The sequence below is a fragment of the Hyperolius riggenbachi genome, chromosome 8, assembly GCF_040937935.1.
Source record: "Hyperolius riggenbachi isolate aHypRig1 chromosome 8, aHypRig1.pri, whole genome shotgun sequence".
In the NCBI taxonomy this organism is placed as follows: Eukaryota; Metazoa; Chordata; class Amphibia; order Anura; family Hyperoliidae; genus Hyperolius; species Hyperolius riggenbachi.
In genome coordinates, this window is record NC_090653.1 from 20,945,137 (window position 1) to 20,973,012 (window position 27,876).

The following is a 27,876-nucleotide window of genomic DNA, read 5'->3' on the forward strand; positions in this document are numbered from 1 at the left end:
TTAATAATTTGGAACCTGATTTGTTTTTGCAGGTCTTAGCGATAGAACTCTTCATCAGTCTTGAGGTAGGTTTTTAGTATATATATTGCAATTCCATACATTGTTCTTAAAGACACAAGCTAACATTAGTCTAGTGATTTTCATAGATAGTGATGGCTGGCAAGGGGATCACCAGCTGCAAACACAGTGTGTCAGCCATCAGTAAGGTGCCGGGTTGTGTCTGATGGGAACGGATGCCCCAATACTTTTCTTGACTATGTATGTTGTATTCTTTCTAAAGATATACTTTGTTGCTTTGTAAAGGCCTGATGAAGGGTTACCAACCCGGACTAGTGTCGTTGCCTGAATTGTATTGTTTCATCAAACAAAGCATATTGTGTCTCCTATCTGTCAAAACTGAATAATCTTCTACACTCATGTTATGAAGAATGTTCATTGACAAACACAAAAGTTTTTACCCTTTGATAATTCTTTTGATACAATAAAGGGTGATTTTGAACTTTTTGAACTCTTGAATTGCATTGTGGTTTCATCAAACAGATCCTCCTATACATAAACTGGATGTTACTTTGAGCGTGGTGGCGTGCTCAAGTGTGGATATTTCTAATGTTTATCTTTTGTTGAGAGTTTCTTTTTTTATGACTCACTCCCAATAATACTGAAATATATTATCTTTGTCACCGACAAGTCCAGCCCTGTATTGTACAGCAGAACAGAAAAACCTTGAATCTAGTGACCTTTATGAAAAATGACTTTGGACAGTAATTCTGCATCTGAACAGCTGTATTGTCTACAGTCCCTCTCAAAATTCAATGATGCTCACCACAATATAGGGTTGATTTACTAATCCAATCACACTGTAGTAGTGGGTAAATAAATGACTCCACCTGATTGGGCACCTGATTCATTGGTATGGTTAGATCTATCTTGCTTTTGAGTTGGTGTGGTGTAATTTGGCACTGGTCAATATCTGATTCCTTTGCCTTAGATTCTCAGTTTAGCTAAGCCCTAGACGGTACTTCATGACCAAATATAGAAGGGACCAGTGGCATGGCGCACCCAGGGAATTTGACACTCGGTGCTGAATATTTACAGACACCCCCTAAAAATTATTATTTTTTTTTTGATGGGAGGGTTGACGGGTTGGGGCGTCAAGCGCGTTGCTGCAAACGTTGGGTGATTTTGGGGGAAAAGGAGTTGTCAGGATGTGGACGGAGCTAACCTTTATAAAATTCTGTGCACTTTATAAATACAATTATTATTAATAATACTAATAATAATAATAATAATAATGTTTGGATGCCTGTTCTCCTGTTTGAAGTTGTACTCATGTTACATGCTAAACAATTTATTTGCACTTATTTGTTTTGATCTACATTTTTATTTGGAGCTCTTGTCTCGTCTTGTAAAGTGTAGTAGGGAGTGGTGAGACGCGCTCTCAAGACCACTGACACTAGAGGCACTGCTGAGCAATTTATACTTCTTTCCGCTGATGCACACTATCACTGGATACGAGTGATTCCATATAACCCAATAGGTCAGTGCATCCAGCACATCAAAGTCCTGTCTGATGGACTGTGGTATGAACAAAGTTAGTAAAACCCTGGCAGGCGGCAGTATAGGGGCGGTGGTGCCAAGTGATTTTTGCTTGTCAACACTTCTGATGTTAATGGTTGTGAATGGTTGTTACTGTTATCTGTGCAGCATTTCCCTGACTTCCTGTTCCAATGCCGATCTGGGTTCTATAGTTAATGTAGAAGGCGTACGTATTGTCCTGCTGCCAGTGAGCTGGGCACAGGGAGAGCCAAATGATGGCTCCCCCTGCTGCTGCTCAAATGCTCGGCGGTGTTAAATATTATTCCCCCATCCGAGTATTAGCAACTCAAAGGGAGGTGTAATTTGGGGTCTGGAAATCACCAGATCCCCAAATTACTATTGCGCAGTGCCATCATCATAGCACTAGTGCTGTAACGGTGCCCAGCTTCAGTGCAAAATAACCTGCTTCGTGTAGAGGGCCCTGAAATAGGAAGTGAGGTACAGCAGTACAAAGCTGATAAAGATTCTAACCCTTTCTAAGTTCTTTTCCTTACTGTCTCAGCCCCCTTTGACGCACAGCTAGAAGTGAAAGTGTCTGTTTTATATGTTTATGATACACTTTTTTTGATGTTTTTGTCCATATACTGTATATTAATTTGGAGAATGGTGTTATTTATCTGGTAAATGACTAACAGAGAGAGCATTTCAATTATTTGCATATGTAATTTTATATATAATGCTATGCAACTGAAAGCTTAGTAATTGCTTTATTACTGTTTTGCAGAAAGCTAACCTTTTGCGCTCCTTATGTAGTCAAGTAAGTGAACACCTTGATAATAATCACATTGGGAACAGGGACTAAACAAAACCTATCTGGGCTGAAAATCATTTAAAATTTCTGTATTACAGACTTATCTTGCTAATGCAGTGATAGAAGAAGCCGCAGGTCTTTTAGTTGGTGCTGGTCACAAATAATCAGAAAAGACACACAACAACATCCATATGGTAGGTTTATTCTGAAGACAACAATGACTTCTTATGAAAGGTTATAATAATTATAATAACTTTGTTCTGTTTATAAAATGCCATTTTAAAGATCCTTGTACAGTATTGTTGACCATATTTCATTATTACAGTAATGGGTACTTATGTATTGTCACATCTGCAGAGTTTGGCAGCTTCATGGAAAAGTTCTATTTGCTGTCCTACCACAATCTAACCATTTTTTGAAAGCTGAAAGCCCTGGCTTTCCTTTGCACCAGGTCCCGAGTCGGGGTAATGCTTTGTTCCCAAGTTAGGGGGTTTTGAAAGAGGTGTGTCCCCTGCTTTTGGCTGCAGAGAGCATAGTGGAATGGAGTTTCCAGCCTCGGGCAGTATCACACTCTGAGAGAGGAGATGAGGGTGCATAGCAGGGCTGATTCTTCTTCTTCTGTAAAGAGACCCCCAGGGCACTTGACACAAGATTTAAATACACAGATTCATGCTGCGAAAAAAAGAAGACGACGTCCCGGGTGAACTGCTGATCATTAATGTTGGGTTCGCCTGGTACTTATACAATCACCATTTTTGCAGCCAAGTGCAGGGGACACCCCTCCTTCAAAACCCTTTAACTTTGGAATGAAGCATTACACACAGACTCGGTGTAAGGAAACGCGGAAAGGCCGCCGTCTCTCGAAGTGAGGCGGCTGTTTCCGCGTCCAGCATGGCGTCACAACGCGGAAAAAACGCCGCATGCCGCATAGGCAGTGCGGCGGAATCCGCATTGGTAACGGCGGAATCCGCATCAGAGGCGGCCCCCGCACTTGATACATTGCATGACAGTACTGGTGTGGCTGGGACTGATAGTCCACCAAGATTCAGACTTACACACGCGCGAGCACAGAGGCAGAGTTTAAATAACAGTTAGAAGGGAGTCGGCTGACCAGCTGGGTCAGCTGACAAATTCCACTGCTCCCATTGGACCAGCAATTAGGGAGGTCCTGGAAAGGTCCTAGAGTATATATACTGCTGGTTGTTCACTTGCTCTTTGTCTAGCGTGCAATCACATACGTGGGAGCACCCAGATCCGTAGTCAGATCTGTTAGTGTGCCGGGACCAGCTGGAGCTGTAATCCTACACTAAGCTAGATTCTGTTGATAGCTTAAAGTACTAGTTTGATTGTGATTATCTGTTATGACCTTTGCCTGCCTTGACTATCCTTCTGAACTCTGATCTTGTACCTCGATATTTCTGACACTCTGTTGCCGACCCCCGGCTCGTTTCTAGACTCCGCCTCAGACTCCTGATTCTGTACCTCGATATTTCTGATACCCCGTTGCCGAACCCTGCTTGTACTTAGACTCCGCCTTTGTCTCCTGATCTTTTACTTTATCTGTCTGTGTGTGTACGACCTGGCTTGTCCGACCTCGAGAACCGACCTTACCGTTAGAGGCGGTTCCTCGCTCTGTTAGCGACCCTTCCTCCTGAGGGTCACTTCCAGACATCCTTCCTACTGTCAGTCTGACTCCTCCAGTCTTGGAGAGTTAAGGTCTGCGGAAGGAATCTGTGCAGTACTCCTTGCTGCACTGAGGCCTAATCCTCAAAGTGTTACTGTTACACCTAACACTACACTCTACTCAGGTGAACAGAGGTTAGCTAGTATATCGGATTATCGGTGAGACTGCAGATCACTTATAATCTGGTATATATCTGTATTCCCAGTGATACTGCAGATCACCGGTAATCAGATACTCTCTGTGCTCACCGATCGTTACACTCGGGACCTGGTACAAAGGAAAGCCAGGGCTTTCAGCTAACTGGTTCACATTTTTTCCCTGTTCTCCACACCTTCATGGTTTAAGGGCCTACTATAGGAATATAAGTCCTATGTATGATTTTATAGAACATTTCTCTCCAGTCCTCACTCCAGAATGCTTTTCTTACCAGCATAGTTGCCCATTTTTTTTAAAAGGAGTGTATGTCTCCTTTGAACTTTCACCAAGTTATGAATAACCGAGTATAACCAGGATAGAGAACATTGCTCTTAAAGTGGACCCAAATTAAAAAAACAAGATTTCAGGAATAAAATCTATTTTCTAAATTATAATAATAAATAAAAGTCTTTTTTCAGCTGCATGATGACAAATATAAAATATTTTACATTTATTGGAGAAACCCCTCCCTTCCTTTCATATTGCCGGGACAGAATCTGGCAAAATACTGGAGAAGGTGGTGTCCAGCAAAGGAGGAATTGCTAATGGCTGCCCCAGTATAACCCTAGTTATGCAAAGAGAAGGGTGAAAAGCAGGCACTGAAATGCTCATAGGCTTGAAGGAGTGTTTATTTATCTTTGTATGTGTCAGAGTGGTGCAACTAAATATTTTGAATTAAAAAAATGTTTGGTTTGGGTCCAGTTTAAGGACTATGTAGTAGAGCTTCAAACAGTTTGTTTGAAGGTAATCAAGCCAACTTACCCACGATATGAGCCATATAACTATTAACCTGATTATAATAAAAAGACATGTGATTCTGCAATATTGTATTTAAGTCTCATCACATTAAATGATATCAACATAGAATTATTGTTTAGGACCCCCTGTAACTGTGTCAGACCTAACTCCACCCATATAGAGTATACTGAGTGAAGAAGTCCAGGAGGAAACCCAGGGATTGTCAAAAATGGCATAATAGGGGAAAGGTGGCCGAACAAACCCAGTTTCTTTCTTACCTCCTGCCAGCAAACTGCAGTATCTCTAATGATTATATTTTGTTTAATATGACGTGGAAGTGTGCTTATTTTAGTATGAAGTATCCAGAGAAAAGAATGAGTTATCAGGGATCATTCCAACTCAATATTCATGACATAAGATGTATCTCCCATCCAGTCTCTGACATGTCTAAAAATGACAGCCAGATTGTATAGCCAAATACCGGGAAGATTCAAACCCAGGTGTGCTATCGGCCTTTTGAGTTTTGCTAAAGCAATACGAGGTGTCCTGGACTTCCAAAGAAATCTTGTAAAAGCAGAGACAAGTCACTTATTGGGCTTGATTTACAAAGCGGTGATAACCCAGTTATCACGCCTAAAAGACTTTAGGCGTGATAACCATTGCACCACGCTGGTGAAAAGCCCCTTATCACGCCTAAACTCAGTTTAGGCGTGATAAGTTTTGATCAGCTGTGCACTGCGGAGCTAACCCAGTTGGTGCTATAGTTATCACGCCTAAACTTATCACGCCTAAACTTATCACACCTAAACTGAGTTTAGGCGTGATAAGGGGCTTTTCACCAGCGTGCACGCTTTTGTGAATCAAGCCCATTGTCTCTATGTTTGAGTAAAATAGCTAGTATCTGAATAGGGTACAATAGTCTTGTAAAACTCATCATTTTAATTAAATGAGCCTGACCTATTAAAGAAATTGATCCCAATTTTGTAATTTCTTCAATATCTTAGTGATGGCCGGAGAAAAATTTTAATTATAGAGTTGACTGATTTGTTTAGGAACCTTAATCCCCAAATAAGTAATAAAAAGTGGCTTGCTTAATTGGGCAATCCAGGCCCAGATCCATAGATTTCCCTCATTCAAAAACATTAGTTAATTTAACAAAGTTAAATCCTCTTTCTTGTTAGGGTGGGGAGGCTTTTCGAGTTGGGCTACACACTGATGTCAGCATGTGTGGGCCAGTGGAGAGCCAGGCAGTTTGGGTCCAGTTAGCAATTCTGCATGCAAATTTTGTAAAAGTAATTTTTACAACTCAAAAATACTATTTTTGATTTCCAGAAAATGTTCGCGAAAATAGCTTGCACTTTCGTGAAAACATGAAAAATCATTATTTTACTGTGAAAAAGCATGAAAATGCAAAAAAAAAAAATACAATTTACGAAAATGATTTTTGCTTGAAAAGTGAATTTAACATTTTTGCAAAAATTAATGCGAAAAGAATTTGACATTTTCGCTCATCACTGCTATCTATGTGCGATGTGTCAGACATTGCCATGGTGATGCATCACTACGTCGGAGCAGGCAGGGAGGAGGGAGTGTACCTTCACCATTTCCTTCTGCTTAGCACTTTGCTGTAATTACTGGAAGGTCAGTCAGGTAGTTATTGATTTATCTGTCATTCCAATAAGTCCTCAGCGCTCTACCAAACTCCAATATCCAAATGGAGATGACAAATGCTGCAGCCACCCAGTGCTCAAACAAAAGAGGTGACCGTCACCAGGATAAACATCAACAATCCATTAGCAGATTTGTCATAAAAAATCTGGTATTTATTCACAATAAAAATCAGAATATAAAACCGTACATCAAGTACTCACATTGTGAGACCCTTTGTGATAATGAATGTGATAATTAATGTCAATAAGCACATCCAGTGCATATAAGAGTAAAACTGCATAAAAGAGGCCCAGTCTCCACATGAGTGCAGCTATAGAAATTTATATGGCTGCAGCATAGCCTGCACTCATGAACAGGATATCATGGGCTTGATTCACTAACCGGCGCTAAGCCGGTTAGTGTGCCTTATCTGAGTTAGTGTGCCTTATCTGAGGCTAGTGTGCCTTATCTAAGGTTAGTGTGCCTTATCTGAGGTTAGTGTACCTTATCTGAACTTAGTGCCCCTTAACCACTTGAGGACCGTGGGCTTTACCCCCCTTAAGGACCAGACCCATTTTTTTCCATTCAGACCACTGCAGCTTTCACGGTTTATTGCTCGCTCACACAACCTACCACCTAAATTAATTTTGGCTCCTTTTCTTGTCACTAATAAAGCTTTCTTTTGGTGCTATTTGATTGCTGCTGTGATTTTTACTTTTTATTATATTCATCAAAAAAGACATGACTTTTGTCACAAAAATGATTTTTTTTTTTACTTTCTGTGCTGACATTTTTCAAATAAAGTAAAATTTCTGTATACATGCAGCACGAAAAATGTGGACAAACATGTTTTTAATTAAAAAAAAAACCCATTCAGCCTATTGATTGGTTTGGGTAAAAGTTATAGCGTTTACAAACTATGGTGCAAAAAGTGATTTTTCCCATTTTGAAGCATCTATGACTTTTCTGACCACCTGTCATGTTTCATGAGGGGCTAGAATTCCAGGATAGTATAAATACCCACAAATGACCCCATTTTGGAAAGAAGACATCCCAAAGTATTCACTGAGAGGCATGGTGAGTTCATAGAAGATTTTATTTTTTGTCACAAGTTAGCGGAAAATGACACTTTGTGACAAAAAAGAAAAAAAAAGTTTCCATTTCTGCTAACTTGCAACAAAAAAAAATGAAATCTGCCACGGACTCACTATGCTCCTCTCTGAATACCTTGAAGTGTCTACTTTCCAAAATGGGGTAATTTGTGGGGTGTGTTCACTGTCCTGGCATTTTGGGGGGTGCCTAATTGTAAGCACCCCTGTAAAGCCTAAAGGTGCTCATTGGACTTTGGGCCCCTTAGCGCAGTTAGGCTGCAAAAAAGTGCCACACATGTGGTATTGCCGTACTCAGGAGAAGTAGTATAATGTGCTTTGGGGTGTATTTTTACACCTACCCATGCTGGGTGGGAGAAATATCTCTGTAAATGACAATTGTTTGATTTTTTTTACACACAATTGTCTATTTACAGAGAGATTTCTCCCACTCAGCATGGGTATGTGTAAAAATACACCCCAAAACACATTGTACTACTTCTCCTGAGTACGGCGATACCACATGTGTGGCACTTTTTTGCAGCCTAACTGCGCTTAGGGCCCCTAAAATGCCAGGGCAGTATAGGAACCCCACTAATGACCCCATTTTAGAAAGAAGATACCCCAAGGTATTCCGTTAGGAGTATGGTGAGTTCATAGAAGATTTTATTTTTGGTCACAAGTTAGCGGAAATTGATTTTAATTGTTTTTTTTCACAAAGTGTCACCATACTCCTAACGGAATACCTTTGGGTGTCTTCTTTCTAGAATGGGGTCATTTGTGGGGTTCCAATACTGCCCTGGCATTTTAGGGGCCCTAAACCATGAGGAGTAGTCTTGAAACCAAATGTCGCAAAATGACCTGTGAAATCCTAAAGGTACTCATTAGACTTTGGGCTGGTGGGAGAAATATCTCTGTAAATGACAATTGTTTGATTTTGTTTACACACAATTGTCCATTTACAAAGAGATTTCTCCCACCCAGCATGGGTATGTGTAAAAATACACCCCAAAACACATTATACTACTTCTCCTGAGTACGGCGGTACCACATGTGTGACACTTTTTTGCAGCCTAGGTGCGCTAAGGGGCCCAACATCCTATTCACAGGTCATTTTGAGGCATTTGTTTTCTAGACTACTCCTCACGGTTTAGGGCCCCTAATATGCCAGGGCAGTATAGGAACCCCACAAGTAACCCCATTTTAGAAAGAAGACACCCCAAGGTATTCCGTTAGGTGTATGGTGAGTTCATAGAAGATTTTATTTTTTGTCACAAGTTAGTGAAAAATGACACTTTGTGAAAAAAAACAATAAAAATCAATTTCCGCTAACTTTTGACAAAAAATAAAATCTTCTATGAACTCATCATACACCTAACAGAATACCTTGGGGTGTCTTTTTTCTAAAATGGGGTCACTTGTGGGGTTCCTATACCGCCCTGGCATTTTACGGGCCCAAAACCGTGAGTAGTCTGGAAACCAAATGTGTCAAAATGACTGTTCAGGGGTATAAGCATCTGCAAATTTTGATGACAGGTGGTCTATGAGGGCGCGAATTTTGTGGAACTGGTCATAAGCAGGATGGCCTTTTAGATGACAGGTTGTATTGGGCCTGATCTGATGGATAGGAGTGCTAGGGGGACGACAGGAGGTGATTGATAGGTGTCTCAGGGGGTGGTTAGAGGGGAAAATAGATGCAATCAATGCACTGGGGAGGTCTGAGGGGGATCTGAGGGTTTGGCCGAGTGATCAGGAGCCCACACGGGGCAAATTAGGGCCTGATCTGATGGGTAGGTGTGCTAGGGGGTGACAGGAGGTGATTGATGGGTGTCTCAAAGTGTGATTAGAGGGAGGAATAGATGCAAGCAATGCACTGGCGAGGTGATCAGGGCTGGGGTCTGAGGGTGTTCTGAGGGTGTGGGCGGGTGATTGAGTGCCCTAAGTAGTGTTGGGCGAACAGTGTTCGCCACTGTTCGGGTTCTGCAGAACATCACCCTGTTCGGGTGATGTTCGAGTTCGGCCGAACACCTGACGGTGCTCGGCCAAACCGTTCGGCCATATGGCCGAACTAAGAGCGCATGGCCGAACGTTCCCCGAACGTTCGGCTAGCGCTGTGATTGGCCGAACGGGTCACGTGGTTCGGACCCGAACGCGCTCTGATTGGCCGAACTGTCACGTGGTTCGGGTAAATAAATACCCGAACCACGTCATATCTCCGCCATTTGTCTGTGGGTTTAGCTTTGGGTAGGCAGGCAGGGTAGTTCGCGCTCCAGCCACGCTAGCCAGGGTCCCCCCCAGTCATTGTGTGTCGCTGCTGGGAATAGTAGTACACCGCTCGCTCAGCATTCTGTTTACTGCCACTCTGTGTACCTCGCTCAGCCACACTATATAGCATTCTGTTTACTGCCACTCTGTGTCTGCTGGGAATAGTAGTACACCGCTTGCACAGCCACACTATATAGCATTCTGTTTACTGCCACTCTGTGTACCTCGCTCAGCCACACTATATAGCATTCTGTTTACTGCCACTCTGTGTCTGCTGGGAATAGTGGTACACCGCTCGCTCAGCCACACTATATAGCATTCTGTTCACTGTTCTGTGTCTGCTTGGAATAGTGGTACACCGCTCGTTCAGCCACACTATATAGCATTCTGTGTACTGTTCTGTGTCTGCTGGGAACAGTAGTACACCGCTCGTTCAGCCACACTATATAGCATTCTGTGTACTGTTCTGTGTCTGCTGGGAACAGTAGTACACCGCTCGCTCAGCCACACTATATAGCATTCTGTTCACTGTTCTGTGTCTGCTGGGAATAGTGGTACACCGCTCGCTCAGCCACACTATATAGCATTCTGTTCACTGTTCTGTGTCTGCTGGGAATAGTGGTACACCGCTCGCTCAGCCACACTATATAGCATTCTGTTTACTGTTCTGTGTCTGCTGGGAATAGTGGTACACCGCTCGCTCATCCACACTATATAGCATTCTGTTCACTGTTCTGTGTCTGCTGGGAATAGTGGTACACCGCTCGCTCAGCCACACTATATAGCATTCTGTTCACTGTTCTGTGTCTGCTGGGAATAGTGGTACACCGCTCGCTCAGCCACACTATATAGCATTCTGTTTACTGCCACTCTGTGTACCTCGCTCAGCCACACTATATAGCATTGCGTACTCTGCCAGTCAGTGTGTATATTGCTGGGATCAGTAATACTCCACTCACCGTCAACCACTATATGAGCTCAACATGAGTTCCCCAGAGACCTCCGCTGTGAGCAGCACTCCCAACAACAGCAACAGCCAACGCCCCACGCAAGCTATAACATCCACCCCAGCAGCCAGTGGTCAGCAGCAGCCCTCCCCGGAGGAGAACGTTGTGTCCATCAGTCCGTCGCCAGAGCGATTAATGAGGGCTGCCATTGAGGAGATGATGGGGCCTGATGTGGAGGAGGAGGTCTGGCTCAGGCCAGCATCCCAAGTTAATGTTGAGGACGATGAGGGGTCTGTGTCTGGGGATGTTGGGGTGGCAGAGGTGGTGGGTGGGTCAGACTCAGGAGAAGAGTTGTATGATGAGGATGATGATCGGGACCATCTGTATGTGCCTCAGAGTCCGACCCCGGAAAACATGTTGTATCGTGTGTTTAGGTACTAAAATCTGCGTTCCCTCCCAGTAGTGTTGGGCGAACAGTGTTTGCCACTGTTCGGGTTCTGCAGAACATCACCCTGTTCGGGGTGACTATATAGCAGACTATATAGCATTGTGTTTAATGCCACTCTGTGTACACGGCTCAGCCACACTATATAGCATTGTGTTTACTTCCACTCTGTGTCTGCTGGGAACAGTAGTACACCGCTCACCCGCCACTGTATAGCATTGTGCTCTGTGTCACTGCTGACAATAGTGGTACACCGCTCACCCACCACTGTATAGCATTTCTGTACTGCCACTGTACTGCTGCCAGTCAGCGTGTACTTTAAGGATAAGTGAAATGAGGAAGAAATCCGGTGAAAGAGGGAGGGGCAAGGGAAGAGGTGTTTCCCCTGACGGTTCACGTACAGGCCACAGGGGAGCACCCAAGAAAACCCACTCAATACTGCCCATGTTGTCCAGGACAACAACCCTCACAGATCCAAAAGAACAGGACCAGATAATTACTTGGATGACCTCTCAAGCGTCCAGCAGTGGGTTAAGCAGCACCAGCACATCACGCACGAGGTCCGAGTCCTCAGCCAGTTAAAGTCTGGGCTTTCTTTGAAGACTGCACTGAGGATGTTACCATGGCGATTTGCAAGGTGTGCAAGACCCGCCTGAGCAGGGGGAAAAGTATTAACAACCTCTCCACCACCAGCATGAGCCGCCACATTCTATCCAAACATCCCACTCTGTGGGCAAACGCGGCAGGACAGGGTACCACCAGCAACACTGCCTCCCTTGGGTTCACCAGACTCACCACCAGACCCGCCTCAGCAGCAGCAGTAGCCCAGCCATTGCGTGGTTCACAACATTCACAAACATCAGACGATGCTGACACTGTCACTTTCCGGACTAGTGCTCTTGAGGTCTCCCAGTGTTCATCAAACACAGCAACCAACAGCCCTTCGGTGTGCAGCGCTACGGTTGAGTTGTCTGTTTCTGAGATGTTTGAGCACAAGAGGAAATTGCCAGCAAATGACCCCCGGGCCGTGGCAGTAACAGCCAGCCAGCATAGCCAAGCTTCTGGCCTGCGAAATGCTGCCATATCGAGTGGTGGAGACAAACAGCTTCAAGGGCATGATGTCAGTGGCCATCCCACGTTACGTGGTTCCCAGCCGCTACCACTTTGCGCGCTCTGCAGTGCCTGAGTTGCATGAGCACGTGGTCAGCTAAATAACCCGAAGCTTGAAGAATGCCGTTGCCTGCAAGGTTCACCTCACCACTGACACCTGGACGAGTGCGTTCGGCCAGGGTCGATACATCTCCCTTACCGCGCACTGGGTGAACCTTGTGGAGCCTGGCAGCGATTCCTCACCTGCTACGGCGCGGGTGTTGCCCACGCCGCAAACAGCTGGATAACAACAGCAGCACCTACCTCTCTGACTCCTTCTCCTCCAACGCATCTCAAAGCTGTACCTCATCCGGAAATGCTAACCCAGCACCAGCAGCAGTAGGATCGTGGAAGCAGTGCAGCACAGCTGTTGGCATGCGTCAGCAAGCGTTGCTGAAGCTGATCTGCCTTGGGGATAAGCAGCACACAGGGGAGGAAATTTGGAGGGGAATAAAGGAACAGACGGATTTGTGGCTGGCACCGCTGGACCTGAAACCGGGCATGAAGCTAGACACCTGGCACGAACTGGCAATGTACGCAATAGAGGTGCTGGCTTGCCCGGCAGCCAGCGTTATGTCGGAACGCTGTTTCAGTGCTGCCGGAGGCATCATCACAGATCGGCGTATCCGCCTCTCCACAGAAAATGCAGACCGTCTGACTCAAATTAAAATGAATCAATCCTGGATTGGAAACGACTACGCAACACTCCTGGACCCCAACCAAGTAACATGACCGATGAACATCTGGGATGGTTTAGCGTTTCCGGTCCCTGTTTATTGAACCTCTCATCTGTATTACATTTATGACTGCATGGCGGCAAAAAGCATTGCTGCTATATCCGCACGCTTTTTGTCCTCATGCAAGGCCTGGGTTGTTGTGTCTCACAAAGCGTGGCCTTCTCCTCCTGCGCCTCCTCCTGTTCCATCACGTGTGCTGCTGCTGCTGCTGCTGCTGGGTTAGCGTTGCCGCGTGGTCCCTGTTTATTGAACCTCTTATCTTTATTACATTTATGACTACATGGCGGTACAAAGCATGCTATCCGCACGCTTTTTGTCCTCATGCAAGGCCTGGGTTGTTGTGTCTCACAAAGCGTGGCCTTCTCCTCCTGCGCCTCCTCCTGTTCCATCACGTGTGCTGCTGCTGGGTTAGCGTTGCCGCGTGGTCCCTGTTTATTGAACCACTTATCTTTATTACATTTATGACTGCATGGTGGTACAAAGCATGCTATCCGCACGCTTCTTGTCCTCATGCAAGGCCTGGGTTGTTGTGTCTCAAAGCGTGGCCTTCTCCTCCTGCGCCACCCTCCTCCTGTTCCATCACGTGTGCTGCTGCTGGGTTAGCATTACCGGTCCCTTTTCCTGGAACCTCTTATATGTATTACATTTATGACTGCATGCCGACAAAAAGCATGTTACCTGTGCAAAGAAAACAGACATTTCCCGCATTTAAAAGACAGTTTTCCCTTTGAAACTTTAAAATCGATTTTCTCAAAAACTATAAGCTCTTTTTGCTAAATTTTTTTTTCCTCTTGTACCCACTCCCAAGGTGCACATACCCTGTAAATTTGGGGTATGTAGCATATAAGGAGGCTTTACAAAGCACAAAAGTTCGGGTCCCCATTGACTTCCATTATGTTCGGAGTTCGGGTCGAACACCCGAACATCGCGGCCATGTTCGGCCTGTTCGGCCCGAACCCGAACATCTAGATGTTCGCCCAACACTAGCCCTAAGGGCAGATAGGGGTCTAACCTGATGGGTAGCAGTGACAGGGGGTGATTGATGGGGAATTAGTGGGTGTTTAGGGTAGAGAACAGATGTAAACAATGCACTTGGGAGGTGATCTGACCTCGGATCTGCAGGCGATCTATTGGTGTGGGTGGGTGATCAGATTGCCCGCAAGGGGCAGGTTAGGGGCTGATTGATGGGTGGCAGTGACAGGGGGGGATTGATGGGTGGCAGTGACAGGGGGTGATTGATGGGTGATTGACAGGTGATTTACAGGTGATCAGTGGGTTATTACAGGGAAGAACAGATGTAAATATTGCACTGGCGAATTGATAAGGGGGGGTCTGAGGGCAATCTGAGCGTGTAGGCGGGTGATTGGGTGCCTGCAAGGGGCAGATTAGGGTCTGATCTGATGGGTAACAGTGACAGGTGGTGATAGGGGGTGATTGATGGGTAATTAGTGGGTGTTTAGGGTAGAGAACAGATGTAAACAATGCATTTGGGAGGTGATCTGGCGTCGGATCTGCGGGCGACCTATTGGTGTGGGTGGGTGATCAGATTGCCCGCAAGGGGCAGGTTAGGGGCAGATTGATGGGTGGCAGTGACAGGGGGTGATTGATGGGTGATTGACAGGTGATTGACAGGTGATTGACAGGTGATTGACAGGTGATCAGGGGGGATAGAGGCATACAGTACACAGGGGGGGGGGGGGTCTGGGGGGGTCTGGGGAGAATCTGAGGGGTGGAGGGGTGATCAGGAGGGAGCAGGGGGCAGTTTAGGGAATACAAAAAAAATAGTGTCAACGGATAGTGACAGGGAGTGATTGATGAGTGATTAGGGGGGTGGTTGGGTGCAAACAGGGGTCTGGGGGGGGGGGGTCTGAGGGGTGCTGTGGGCGATCAGGGGGCAGGGGGGGTGAAATCAGTGTGCTTGGGTGCAGACTAGGGTGGCTGCAGCCTGCCCTGGTGGACACTGGGACCACCAGGGCAGGAGGCAGCCTGTATAATAGGCTTTGTATACATTACAAAGCCTATTATACAAATGGATCGGCAGATTTTTTCTTTCCTCCGCCCGCCGGTGCTGCTAAGTGGCCGGCGAGCTGGAGGCTAAATCCCCGGCCATCGATCCCCGGTGGAGGATCGCGTCACGGATGACGCGATCGCTCCGCCCATGCCCGTACAAGGACCGCCGCCTCTCGTACATGCGGCGGTCCTTGCAGGATCCACTTTCCGGCCGCCCATGTGCAGTGGGCGGTCGTTAAGTGGTTAAAGGAATACTATTGATGTATGCATTTATTTTGAAATGCTGTATGTTGTAGCACACATTAGGACAAGTACTAGGAGCAGTTTGATTCCTCACACAGCTGTTCCTCTCAGCTGTAAAATCCTCTGTCAGTTTTGGCATCAGTGTTGGATACAAAATGTATCTAAATACTGGGCTCCCAGAGGGCTAGACCATGTCTCTGCACAGGGGATCTATCAACTCCTCAGTTTATAGTTTAATTATCACTTTGCTGAAAGAATCTTGTTGATATGGTGGTAAGGGGTTAAATATTCTAGCAATGTGTGTTTATTATCTTTGCTTCTCTTGACTGATAAAGATACTAATAATGCTATTTGTAGACAGTGGTCTGCCCCTCTCAGCAGCTTGTAAAATGGATGCAGCCTGGAGTGAATGACCTCAAGCAGGCAGCCAGTCTGAGTGTAAACACAGACTAGTGTTATAGCTAGTTATATTGCAGCAATATTCCAGCCTCAGATCAGCCTATTTCTCCTCAGGTCTCCTGCATGCTGTGAGTGACACAGTGAAATATATTTGTGAGCTGTGTGACAGAGTAACCAAGCAGCTCAGGGTGACCCAAACTACTATGAGCTGTGTGAGAAATGAATGTTTAAGCAGGGATATTGAGAGAGAGACCTGGGTAAATAAATAAAGTGCCCCTAGCACTAGTGGTAATGTGTACACTAATAAAAAGTATTAAAAAAAAGTTGTTTCAATCGATTGTATTCCTTTAAGTAGCTTTGTGCACACTAAAAGATGCACAAAGCTACAATGCGCACTACACCACACACAGCGTAATGCACCGATCTTTGCGTGCGGTGTGACGATAACGTTGCACCAGCTATACTGTATATGATGCGACCATAAGGTTGCATAGGACGCAACGATAACGGTGCACCGATGTGCTGTTTAGGTCGCATAATGTATAGTATAGCAGGTGCAATGTTATCGTCACACCGCGCACAAAGATCGGCGCATTACGCTGTGCGTGCTGTGTGCGGTGCAGTGCGCTATGTAGCTTTGTGCACCTTTTAGTGTGGAGACTGGGCCTCTTTTATGCAGTTTTACTCCTATATGCACTGGATGTGCTTGCTGATGCTTGATTGGTCACCTCTTTTGTTTGAGCACTGGGTGGCTGTAGCATTTGCCATCTCCATTTGGATATTGGAGTTTGGTAGAGTGCTGAGGACTTATTGGAATTTCATTGAGACCGAGTGGATTATGGTTACCTTAGCAGCTGCACAGAGATTTATATCCGAAGCCTTTTTGTGAGAAAGATAGCGCGGTGCGATTGGCAAAATATTGACTTATTGTAATGAATGGCGGAGATGCCACCGCGCGGTCTGGCGGCGGGGTGGCTGTCTCCGCGTTCAGACCGGCGGTTTCCGCACAGCGACATGTGTCTGGTTTGTCTGGGCCTACTAGTGCACACGGAGGGAGAGTTACGCGCGCGCACGCTGGAGGTCAGGACCTTTATGCCAACAGGAGAGGGATCAGCTGATCCGGACGATCAGCTGATCCCAGCGGAACTCCTGATTGGCTGAGCAGCTGGGGGCAGCGCTGGAGTATATATAGATCTTGCCTTTCAGTTGCTGGTTGTCTGCCGTTGTGAATACTTACGTGTGAGCACTCAGACCTCAGTCAGATCTTACAGTGTGTTAGAACCAGCAGGAGCTGGGAATTCACACTTAGCCAGATTACCTTTGTTTATACTCTGTTATACTGTAGACCAGTTCCAGGGTGTTGAGACCAAGGACCTCACAGCCCAGCTTAGGATAGCTGTGTCATTACTCTGTTATACTCTAGACCAGTTCCAGGGTGTTGAGACCAAGGACCTCACACCCCAGCTTAGGATAGCTGTGTCATTACTCTGTTATACTCTAGACCAGTTCCAGGGTGTTGAGTCCAAGGACCTCACACCCAAGCTTAGGGTTGCTGTGTCATTACTCTGTTATACTCTAGACCAGTTCCAGGGTGTTGAGACCAAGGACCTCACACCCCAGCTTAGGATTGCTGTGCCATTACTGTTTTACTGTTATACTCTAGACCAGTTCCAGAGTGTTGAGACCAAGGACCTCACACCCAAGCTTAGGATTGCTGTGTCATTACTCTGTTATACTCTAGACCAGTTCCAGGGTGTTGAGACCAAGGACCTCACACCTCAGATTAGGATTGTACTTATGTATATCTGTTATGACCTTCTGCTTTGCTGACCTCTCTCTTGCTTTCCTATTCGGTACCTCTGCCCATCTGTCTACCAGTTACTGACCCTGCTTGTATCCGGTTACCGAATCAGTCTTCTGTCTTTGTACCTAATATGCTCGTGTGTTGCCGACCTGGCCTGTCTGACCTTCCTGGCTGTCACTCATTCCCTGAGTGATTAGTCTGTCTGTACTTCCTTGGCACTAATCCACCAGGTGTCAGTTAGCTGCAAGGACCTCCTGTTCCTCTGAGAGGCCTTCCTGCAGTTCAGTCAGTGGTCCCCCATTAGGAGTCCATTGGCTGCAGTACAGTCTGATTCCTATTCCATCAGGGAATCACTGGCTGCTGCTCTATCTCATCTCTAGAGATAGCTCCTGCTCAGCCATAGGTCACCTGCTCCTCAGGTGTCTACGGGCTGCAGTGGTGTCTGTATCTCCCGCTCCACGGGAGATAGCCTTCTACTGTTGCATCCAAACACTTACACATTATTAGGTGTCCAGAGGTTAGTCATACTTGTATTATCGGTGATTCTGCAGATCATCAATAATCAGATATACATCTGTATTCTTGGTGATACTGCAGATCACCAATAATCAGATTCTCTCTGTGTGCTGACACCAATCGTTACACTTATCTGTAAATATATACATAAAAATGGGTGTCTATGTTAGACAACTACTCTTGTACCTAAGAATATGTGCACAAGTCTTGAAAAATGAGTTCCATCCTATCAGGAACCAGGTCCGCGGCATGCCTGCAGAGACGGGTCCTGATAGGGTCGCACTCAAAATTGAGAGGAGGAGCTGCCTTACTTAAGAAAGAACAAGGCTGTCACCCTCAACCCCACTTTGCAAAACTCAGCCACCACTAGCACTTGTCTGCGACGATACTGCTAGAAAACCATACATACACAGACTCCTGTACCAAAGGAGAGCTGTCCCTGTCTACGGCACTTATAACAATTTCATGTACTGCTCTCGAGCGGCACTCACTCAGGCTGTCGTACACGTATCTTGGGTCAGCCGCAAGCTTTAGGCCAAAGTACGAGAATGCTAGTGTGTAGCATTCACACAATGCAACCTCACACGTAAGCAATAAATGATCTGAGCATACAATCTGGCATGGGACTGTTACACAATACGCTGAAGTCTCTCTCTGGGAGATGTCAGTTCCCTGCTTGGTACGCAGAAGGCTAGCTTATTAAATAAAGATTTAATATTCCAAAAAATGGAGCAAACGCAGAAGGAAATCTATACAAAAAATTTAGAAAAACTGAAGTAAAAATTACAAAGACACACAGCAGGATGTTCACTTAACAAAATAAAAGGGAATACAATAGAGATCGAACTTCACCAGCATAAGGTCCAAAGTTTGGTGTGGGAGAATGCGATAGATCAAGGCACTCCTGGTATGTTGCCATCTCCTGGGAAGTACACTTTTCTCAATCTGGAAAGCTGATTCTTATATGACAGAATGTATCCTTTGGCTACCCAATCTCCTAATCCAAAAATAATCCAATTTCTTCCTTGGTACATTCAGGCCCAACTTTTACATTTATGCAAACTTGAGGCAGGGAACACACTTGACTTTCAGTTTTCCGCACGCGTTTTTCTGCATACTTTTTCTGCACACCAAGTGTGTTTCACAGTAGCTGATGTAATTGATAGAGAAAACTGACAAACTGTGCAGAGTCATCATGCAGAATGTCAGTTTTTTTTCTGCGTGCGAACAACACAGTAAGTGTGAACTAGCCCATTGATTACCATGAGTTCTCCGTTTTTCTGTGCAGAAAACGCACACGAAAACAGTCAAATGTGTTCCCTGCCTCAGAGTTTTCTGTGGGAATGCTTTAAGTTATTGAATTACCTCTTGATAACTACAGGCAGACATCAGACAGTTTGTGTCTCTGACACATGAGTCTATTTAGCAGTTTGCACATGACAATAGTTGGCTATTGGCTAGTGTTGGGCGAACATCTAGATGTTCGGGTTCGGGCCGAACAGGCCGAACATGGCCGCGATGTTCGGGTGTTCGACCAAAACTCCGAACATAATGGAAGTCAATGGGGACCCGAACTTTTGTGCTTTGTAAAGCCTCCTTACATGCTACATACCCCAAATTTACAGGGTATGTGCACCTTGGGAGTGGGTACAAGAGGAAAAATTTTTTTAGCAAAAAGAGGTTATAGTTTTTGAGAAAATCGATTTTAAAGTTTCAAAGGGAAAACTGTCTTTTAAATGCGGGAAATGTCTGTTTTCTTTGCACAGGTAACATGCTTTTTGTCGGCATGCAGTCATAAATGTAATACATATAAGAGGTTCCAGGAAAAAGGACCGGTAACGCTAACCCAGCAGCAGCACACGTGATGGAACAGGAGGAGGGTGGCGCAGGAGGAGAAGGCCACGCTTTGTGAGACACAACAACCCAGGCCTTGCATGAGGACAAGAAGCGTGCGGATAGCATGCTTTGTACCGCCATGCAGTCATAAATTTAATAAAGATAAGTGGTTCAATAAACAGGGACCACGCGGCAACGCTAACCCAGCAGCAGCAGACGTGATGGAACAGGAGGAGGCGCAGGAGGAGAAGGCCACGCTTTGTGAGACACAACAACCCAGGCCTTGCATGAGGTACCGCCATGCAGTCATAAATGTAATAAAGATAAGTGGTTCAATAAACAGGGACCAGCAACGCTAACCCAGCAGCAGCAGCAGCACACGTGATGGAACAGGAGCAGGCGCAGGAGGAGAAGGCCACGCCTTGTGAGACACAACAACCCAGGCCTTGCATGAGGACAAAAAGCGTGCGGATATAGCAGCAATGCTTTTTGCCGCCATGCAGTCATAAATGTAATACAGATGAGAGGTTCAATAAACAGGGACCGGTAACGCTACACCATCCCAGATGTTCATTGGTCATGTTACTTGGTTGGGGTCCTGGAGTGTTGCGTAGTCGTTTCCAATCCAGGATTGATTCATTTTAATTTGAGTCAGACGGTCTGCATTTTCTGTGGAGAGGCGGATACGCCGATCTGTGACGATGCCTCCGGCAGCACTGAAACAGCGTTCCGACATAACGCTGGCTGCCGGGCAAGCCAGCACCTCTATTGCGTACATTGCCAGTTCGTGCCAGGTGTCTAGCTTCGATACCCAATAGTTGAAGGGTGCAGATGGATTGTTCGACACAGCTACGTCATCTGACATGTAGTCCTTGACCATCTTCTCCAGGCGATCGGTGTTGGAGGTGGATCTGCACGCTTCCTGTTCAGTGGGCTGCTGCTGCATGGGTGTCAGAAAATTTTCCCACTCCAAGGACACTGCCGATACCGTTCCCTTTTGGGCACTAGCTGCGGCTTGCGTTGTTTGCTGCCCTCCTGGTCGTCCTAGGTTTGCGGAAGTCAGTCTGTCGGCGTACAACTGGCTAGAGGAGGGGGAGGATGTCAATCTCCTCTCTAAAGTCTCCACAAGGGCCTGCTGGTATTCTTCCATTTTGACCTGTCTGACTCTTTCTTCAAGCAGTTTTGGAACATTGTGTTTGTACCGTGGATCCAGAAGGGTATAAACCCAGTAATTGGTGTTGTCCAGAATGCGCACAATGCGTGGGTCGCGTTCAATGCAGTCTAGCATGAATTGAGCCATGTGTGCAAGAGTCCTACCAGAATCCTCATCATCCTCTTGTGAGCGTTGTGATAGTTGTTGTGATGCATCATAGTCGTCACCTTCCTCCTGGTCTGCTTCTGCTGACCATTCGCGCTGAATTGTGGAAGTCCAACGTGCACCGCTCTGGCCCTCGTCAGTGGTGGCATGAAATTCCTGCTCCAACTCCAGCTGTTCCTCCTCCTCTTCTTCGTCATAGCTGCTGGGGCCAGCGTTCCCTGAGGCGGATGGCCTGATGTTGGTACCATCACGCTGATCGTTTTCTCCTTCAGATTCCCCCAGTTGCATCATGACAGCTGTTTCCTTGATTTTCAACATTGACCTCTTCAGTAAACACAGCAGTGGTATGGTAATGCTGACTGAAGAGTTGTCACTGCTCACAAGCAACGTGGATTGCTCAAAATTTTGGAGGACTTGGCAGAGGTCCAACATGTTGGCCCAATCGGATGCACAGAAGCTTGGCAGCTGGCCGGATGCGCCTCGGTACTGCGCCGTCATGTACTGGACCACTGCACTCTTCTGCTCACAAAAGCGTGCTAGCATGTGCAGTGTAGAATTCCAGCGCGTAGGGACATCACACAGCAAGCGATGGTGGGGAGATTGAAGCGCTCCTGCATCTTGGCGAGTGCCCCCGAAGCAGTACTGGAATTTCTACAATGTTTGGCCACTCGACGCACCTTCAACAGAAGATCGGCCACGCCTGGGTATGTCCTCAGGGACCGCTGAACTACTAGGTTCATCACGTGCGCCAGGCAAGGGATGTGTGTCAGCTTAGCCAACCTTAAAGCGCGAATGAGATTACTCCCATTATCACACACAACCATGCCCGGTTTCAGGTCCAGCGGTGCCAGCCACAAATCCGTCTGTTCCTTTATTCCCTTCCAAATTTCCTCCCCTGTGTGCTGCTTATCCCCAAGGCAGATCAGCTTCAGCAACGCTTGCTGACGCATGCCAACAGCTGTGCTGCACTGCTTCCACGATCCTACTGCTGCTGGGTTAGCGTTTCCGGATGAGGTACAGCTTTGAGATGCGTTGGAGGAGAAGGAGTCAGAGAGGTAGGTGCTGCTGTTGTTATCCAGTGGGAGGGACGGCGGTGCAGCTGTTTGCGGCGTGGGCAACACCCGCGCCGTAGCAGGTGAGGAATCGCTGCCAGGCTCCACAAGGTTCACCCAGTGCGCGGTAAGGGAGATGTATCGACCCTGGCCGAACGCACTCGTCCAAGTGTCAGTGGTGAGGTGAACCTTGCAGGCAACGGCATTCTTCAAGCTTCGGGTTATTTTGCTGACCACGTGCTCATGCAACTCAGGCACTGCAGAGAGCGCAAAGTGGTAGCGGCTGGGAACCACGTAACGTGGGATGGCCACTGACATCATGCCCTTGAAGCTGTTTGTCTCCACCACTCGATATGGCAGCATTTCGCAGGCCAGAAGCTTGGCTATGCTGGCTGTTACTGCCACGGCCCGGGGGTCATTTGCTGGCAATTTCCTCTTGCGCTCAAACATCTCCGACACAGACAACTGAACCGTAGCGCTGCACACGGAAGGGCTGTTGGTTGTTGTGTTTGATGAACACTGGGAGACCTCAAGAGCACTACTCCGGAAAGTGACAGTGTCAGCGTCGTCTGATGTTTGTGAATGTTGTGAACCACGCAATGGCTGGGCTACTGCTGCTGCTGAGGCGGGTCTGGTGGTGAGTCTGGTGAACCCAAGGGAGGCAGTGTTGCTGGTACCCTGTCCTGCCGCGTTTGCCCACAGAGTGGGATGTTTGGATAGCATGTGGCGGCTCATGCTGGTGGTGGAGAGGTTGTTAATACTTTTCCCCCTGCTCAGGCGAGTCTTGCACACCTTGCAAATCGCCATGGTAACATGCTCAGTGCAGTCTTCAAAGAAAGCCCAGACTTTGGAGCACCTGCCTCCTTGCTGGCGATTTCTGTTTCCTCCTCTTTTGCCTCTCACTCTAACTTCCACGCTTGTGGTGCCTGAAATTGCGCGCCGCCTACCTTGTGGCACAAGGCGAACTCGTGCAGCAGTGGGTTCTTCAACAGACTCATCTGTGCTGCTGCTACGACGGCGATGTTCTCGTTCACAAATAAAATCTGGGTCTCTGTCCACATTGTCCATACCCTCCTCTTCCATCTCCTCAAACTCGTCATATGTCATTGTGGGGGGCCGCCGCCGTGGAGTAGAGCTCCCCAGAACAACCTCTGCGCAGCTCACTCCAACGTCGTCTTCCAGATCTTGTCGGCCGACCTCCTGCAATTACAACCCCTCCTGCCCAACTTGCTCTGGGATTTGGGTTTCCGAGTCCTCCTCGGACTCGCCTTGTATTTCAGTGCGCGGTGCATTTCCCACAGTTAATGGTTGTGAATCCGGGCACAACATTTCTGGCTGTTCCTCCATTGACCTTTCATAGGTGGAAGTTTGTTGGGCTGGGAATAGCTCCTGCGAATACCCCATTGTGTCCTGAGGTAATTCATAGGACTGGTTATCTGGCAGTTGTGTGCGTGGTGTCGCTGCCGGTTGTGTCAGCTTTGTGCCCACTGGCTCCTTGTAACTGGCTGAGGACTCGGACCTCGTGCGTGATGTGCTGGTGCTGCTTAACCCACTGCTGGACGCTTGAGAGGTCATCCAAGTAATTATCTGGTCCTGTTCTTTTGGATTTGTGAGGGTTGTTGTCCTGGACAACATGGGCGGTATTGAGTGGGTTTTCTTGGGTGCTCCCCTGTGGCCTGTACGTGAACCGTCAGGGGAAACACCTCTTCCCTTGCCCCTTCCTCTTTCACCGGATTTCTTCCTCATTTCACTTATCCTTACAGTACACGCTGACTGGCAGCAGTACAGTGGCAGTACAGAAATGCTATACAGTACCACTATTCCCAGCAGCGACACAGAGCACAATGCTATACAGTGGCGGGTGAGCGGTGTACTACTGTTCCCAGGCCCAGCAGACACAGAGTGGAAGTAAACACAATGCTATATAGTCTGGCTGAGCGGTGTACACAGAGTGGCAGTACACACAATGCTATATAGTCTGGCTAAGCCGTGTACACAGAGTGTCATTAAACACAATGCTATATATAGCGTGGCTGAGCGAGGTGCACAGTGGCAGTACACACAATGCTTTATAGTCAGGCTGAGCCGTGTACACAGAGTGTCAGTAAACAATGGTATATAGTCTGGCTGAGCGGTGTACACAGAGTGTCAGTAAACAACGGTATATAGTCTGGCTGAGCGGTGTACACAGAGTGGCAGTAAACACAATGCTATATATAGCGTGGCTGAGCGAGGTGCACAGTGGCAGTACACACAATGCTATAGAGCCAGGCTAAGCCGTGTACACAGAGTGTCAGAAAACACAATGCTATATATAGCGTGGCTGAGCGAGGTGCACAGTGGCAGTACACACAATGCTATATTAGTCAGGCTAAGCCGTGTACACAGAGTGTCAGAAAACACAATGCTATATATAGCGTGGCTGAGCGAGGTGCACAGTGGCAGTACACACAATGCTATATTAGTCAGGCTAAGCCGTGTACACAGAGTGTCAGAAAACACAATGCTATATATATAGCGTGGCTGAGCGAGGTGCACAGTGGCAGTACACACAATGCTATATATAGCGTGGCTGAGCGAGGTGCACAGTGGCAGTACACACAATGCTATATATAGCGTGGCTGAGCGAGGTGCACAGTGGCAGTACACACAATGCTATATTAATCAGGCTAAGCCGTGTACACAGAGTGTCAAAAAACACAATGCTATATATATAGCGTGGCTGAGCGAGGTGCACAGTGGCAGTACACACAATGCTTTATAGTCAGGCTGAGCCGTGTACACAGAGTGTCAGTAAACAATGGTATATAGTCTGGCTGAGCGGTGTACACAGAGTGTCAGTAAACAACGGTATATAGTCTGGCTGAGCGGTGTACACAGAGTGGCAGTAAACACAATGCTATATATAGCGTGGCTGAGCGAGGTGCACAGTGGCAGTACACACAATGCTATATATAGCGTGGCTGAGCGAGGTGCACAGTGGCAGTACACACAATGCTATATATAGCGTGGCTGAGCGAGGTGCACAGTGGCAGTACACACAATGCTATATTAGTCAGGCTAGCCTAAGCCGTGTACACAGAGTGTCAGAAAACACAATGCTATATATATAGCGTGGCTGAGCGAGGTGCACAGTGGCAGTACACACAATGCTATATATAGCGTGGCTGAGCGAGGTGCACAGTGGCAGTACACACAATGCTATATATAGCGTGGCTGAGCGAGGTGCACAGTGGCAGTACACACAATGCTATATATAGCGTGGCTGAGCGAGGTGCACAGTGGCAGTACACACAATGCTATATATAGCGTGGCTGAGCGAGGTGCACAGTGGCAGTACACACAATGCTATATATAGCGTGGCTGAGCGAGGTGCACAGTGGCAGTACACACAATGCTATATATAGCGTGGCTGAGCGAGGTGCACAGTGGCAGTACACACAATGCTATATTAGTCAGGCTAGCCTAAGCCGTGTACACAGAGTGTCAGAAAACACAATGCTATATATATAGCGTGGCTGAGCGAGGTGCACAGTGGCAGTACACACAATGCTATATATAGCGTGGCTGAGCGAGGTGCACAGTGGCAGTACACACAATGCTATATATAGCGTGGCTGAGCGAGGTGCACAGTGGCAGTACACACAATGCTATATTAGTCAGGCTAGCCTAAGCCGTGTACACAGAGTGTCAGAAAACACAATGCTATATATATAGCGTGGCTGAGCGAGGTGCACAGTGGCAGTACACACAATGCTATATATAGCGTGGCTGAGCGAGGTGCACAGTGGCAGTACACACAATGCTATATATAGCGTGGCTGAGCGAGGTGCACAGTGGCAGTACACACAATGCTATATTAGTCAGGCTAGCCTAAGCCGTGTACACAGAGTGTCAGAAAACACAATGCTATATATATAGCGTGGCTGAGCGAGGTGCACAGTGGCAGTACACACAATGCTATATATAGCGTGGCTGAGCGAGGTGCACAGTGGCAGTACACACAATGCTATATATAGCGTGGCTGAGCGAGGTGCACAGTGGCAGTACACACAATGCTATATATAGCGTGGCTGAGCGAGGTGCACAGTGGCAGTACACACAATGCTATATATAGCGTGGCTGAGCGAGGTGCACAGTGGCAGTACACACAATGCTATATTAGTCAGGCTAGCCTAAGCCGTGTACACAGAGTGTCAGAAAACACAATGCTATATATATAGCGTGGCTGAGCGAGGTACACAGTGGCAGTAAACAATGCTATATATAGTGTGGCTGAGCGAGCGGTGTACTACTGTTCCCAGCAGCGACACACAATGACTGGGGGGGACCCTGGCTAGCGTGGCTGGAGAGCGAACTACCCTGCCTGCCTACCCAAAGCTAAACCCACAGACAAATGGCGGAGATATGACGTGGTTCGGGTATTTATTTACCCGAACCACGTGACCGTTCGGCCAATCAGAGCGCGTTCGGGCCCGAACCACGTGACCCGTTCGGCCAATCACAGCGCTAGCCGAACGTTCGGGGAACGTTCGGCCATGCGCTCTTAGTTCGGCCATGTGGCCGAACGGTTTGGCCGAGCACCGTCAGGTGTTCGGCCGAACTCGAACATCACCCGAACAGGGTGATGTTCTGCAGAACCCGAACAGTGGCGAACACTGTTCGCCCAACACTACTATTGGCCAGTTTGCTTATTTGAATGGGGTGGCTGTTAGGTGTTATTTTCAAATGTTGCTACAGGCAGATTTCAAAATAATTACAAATGCATGCCCCCTGCACAGGAGGGACGGAATGCCCAGTGCTCTATCCAAAGGAAATTAAATACAGTCCAATGCATCAAGTTTACAAAGGCTAGTATTTCACCCACAGCATACAGACATAAGCAAAATTAATTCCTCATAAGGTCACATAGGATGGCTTCCGTGTCTTGGCCCATCACAATGCCTAGATCCTTACACAGCTTACTTTAAGCTTAAAGGGAAACTTAAGTCAAAAAAAAAAATGAGTTTTACTCACCTGGGGCTTCCAATAGCCCCCTGCAGCTGTCCGGTGCCCTCGCCGTCTCCCTCCGATCCTGAGTGATTCTTCGCGTTCCTGGCCACAATAGCGCCATCTATGCTGCTATAGCATATATCATATCCCATATAGCAGCATAGAGGGTGCTAATGTGTCTGGGAACGCGAAGAATCACTCGCGTCCCCAGCCTGTCAGCTCCTGTCACTGAAACAGGAAGTGGCTGCCGGCGGGGCCAGGAGGATCGGAGGAGACGGCGAGGGCACCGGACAGATTTTTTTTTTTGCATGTGTTGTATTTATATCATTCATTATTATTTGCTTTTATTTTCCACAGGAGCTGAAGACTTACAGTACATAGAATGTAGTGCTCAACATTAATCATATGTTTTCTTTCTAATCAACACAAATGAATCAGTATCTCTTACAATGCTCCACATA

The 27,876-nt window shown here is 47.0% G+C and overlaps 1 long non-coding RNA gene across 1 annotated transcript; it reads left to right on the forward strand.

Annotated features, from left to right (window-relative positions):
• The first annotated feature begins 31 nt into the window (after nucleotides 1-31).
• Nucleotides 32-27,876, forward strand: LOC137528034 (uncharacterized). The gene is made up of 4 exons (XR_011023260.1): nucleotides 32-65; nucleotides 2,321-2,353; nucleotides 2,446-2,541; nucleotides 27,773-27,876. It is a non-coding gene; the product is annotated as an uncharacterized lncRNA (long non-coding RNA).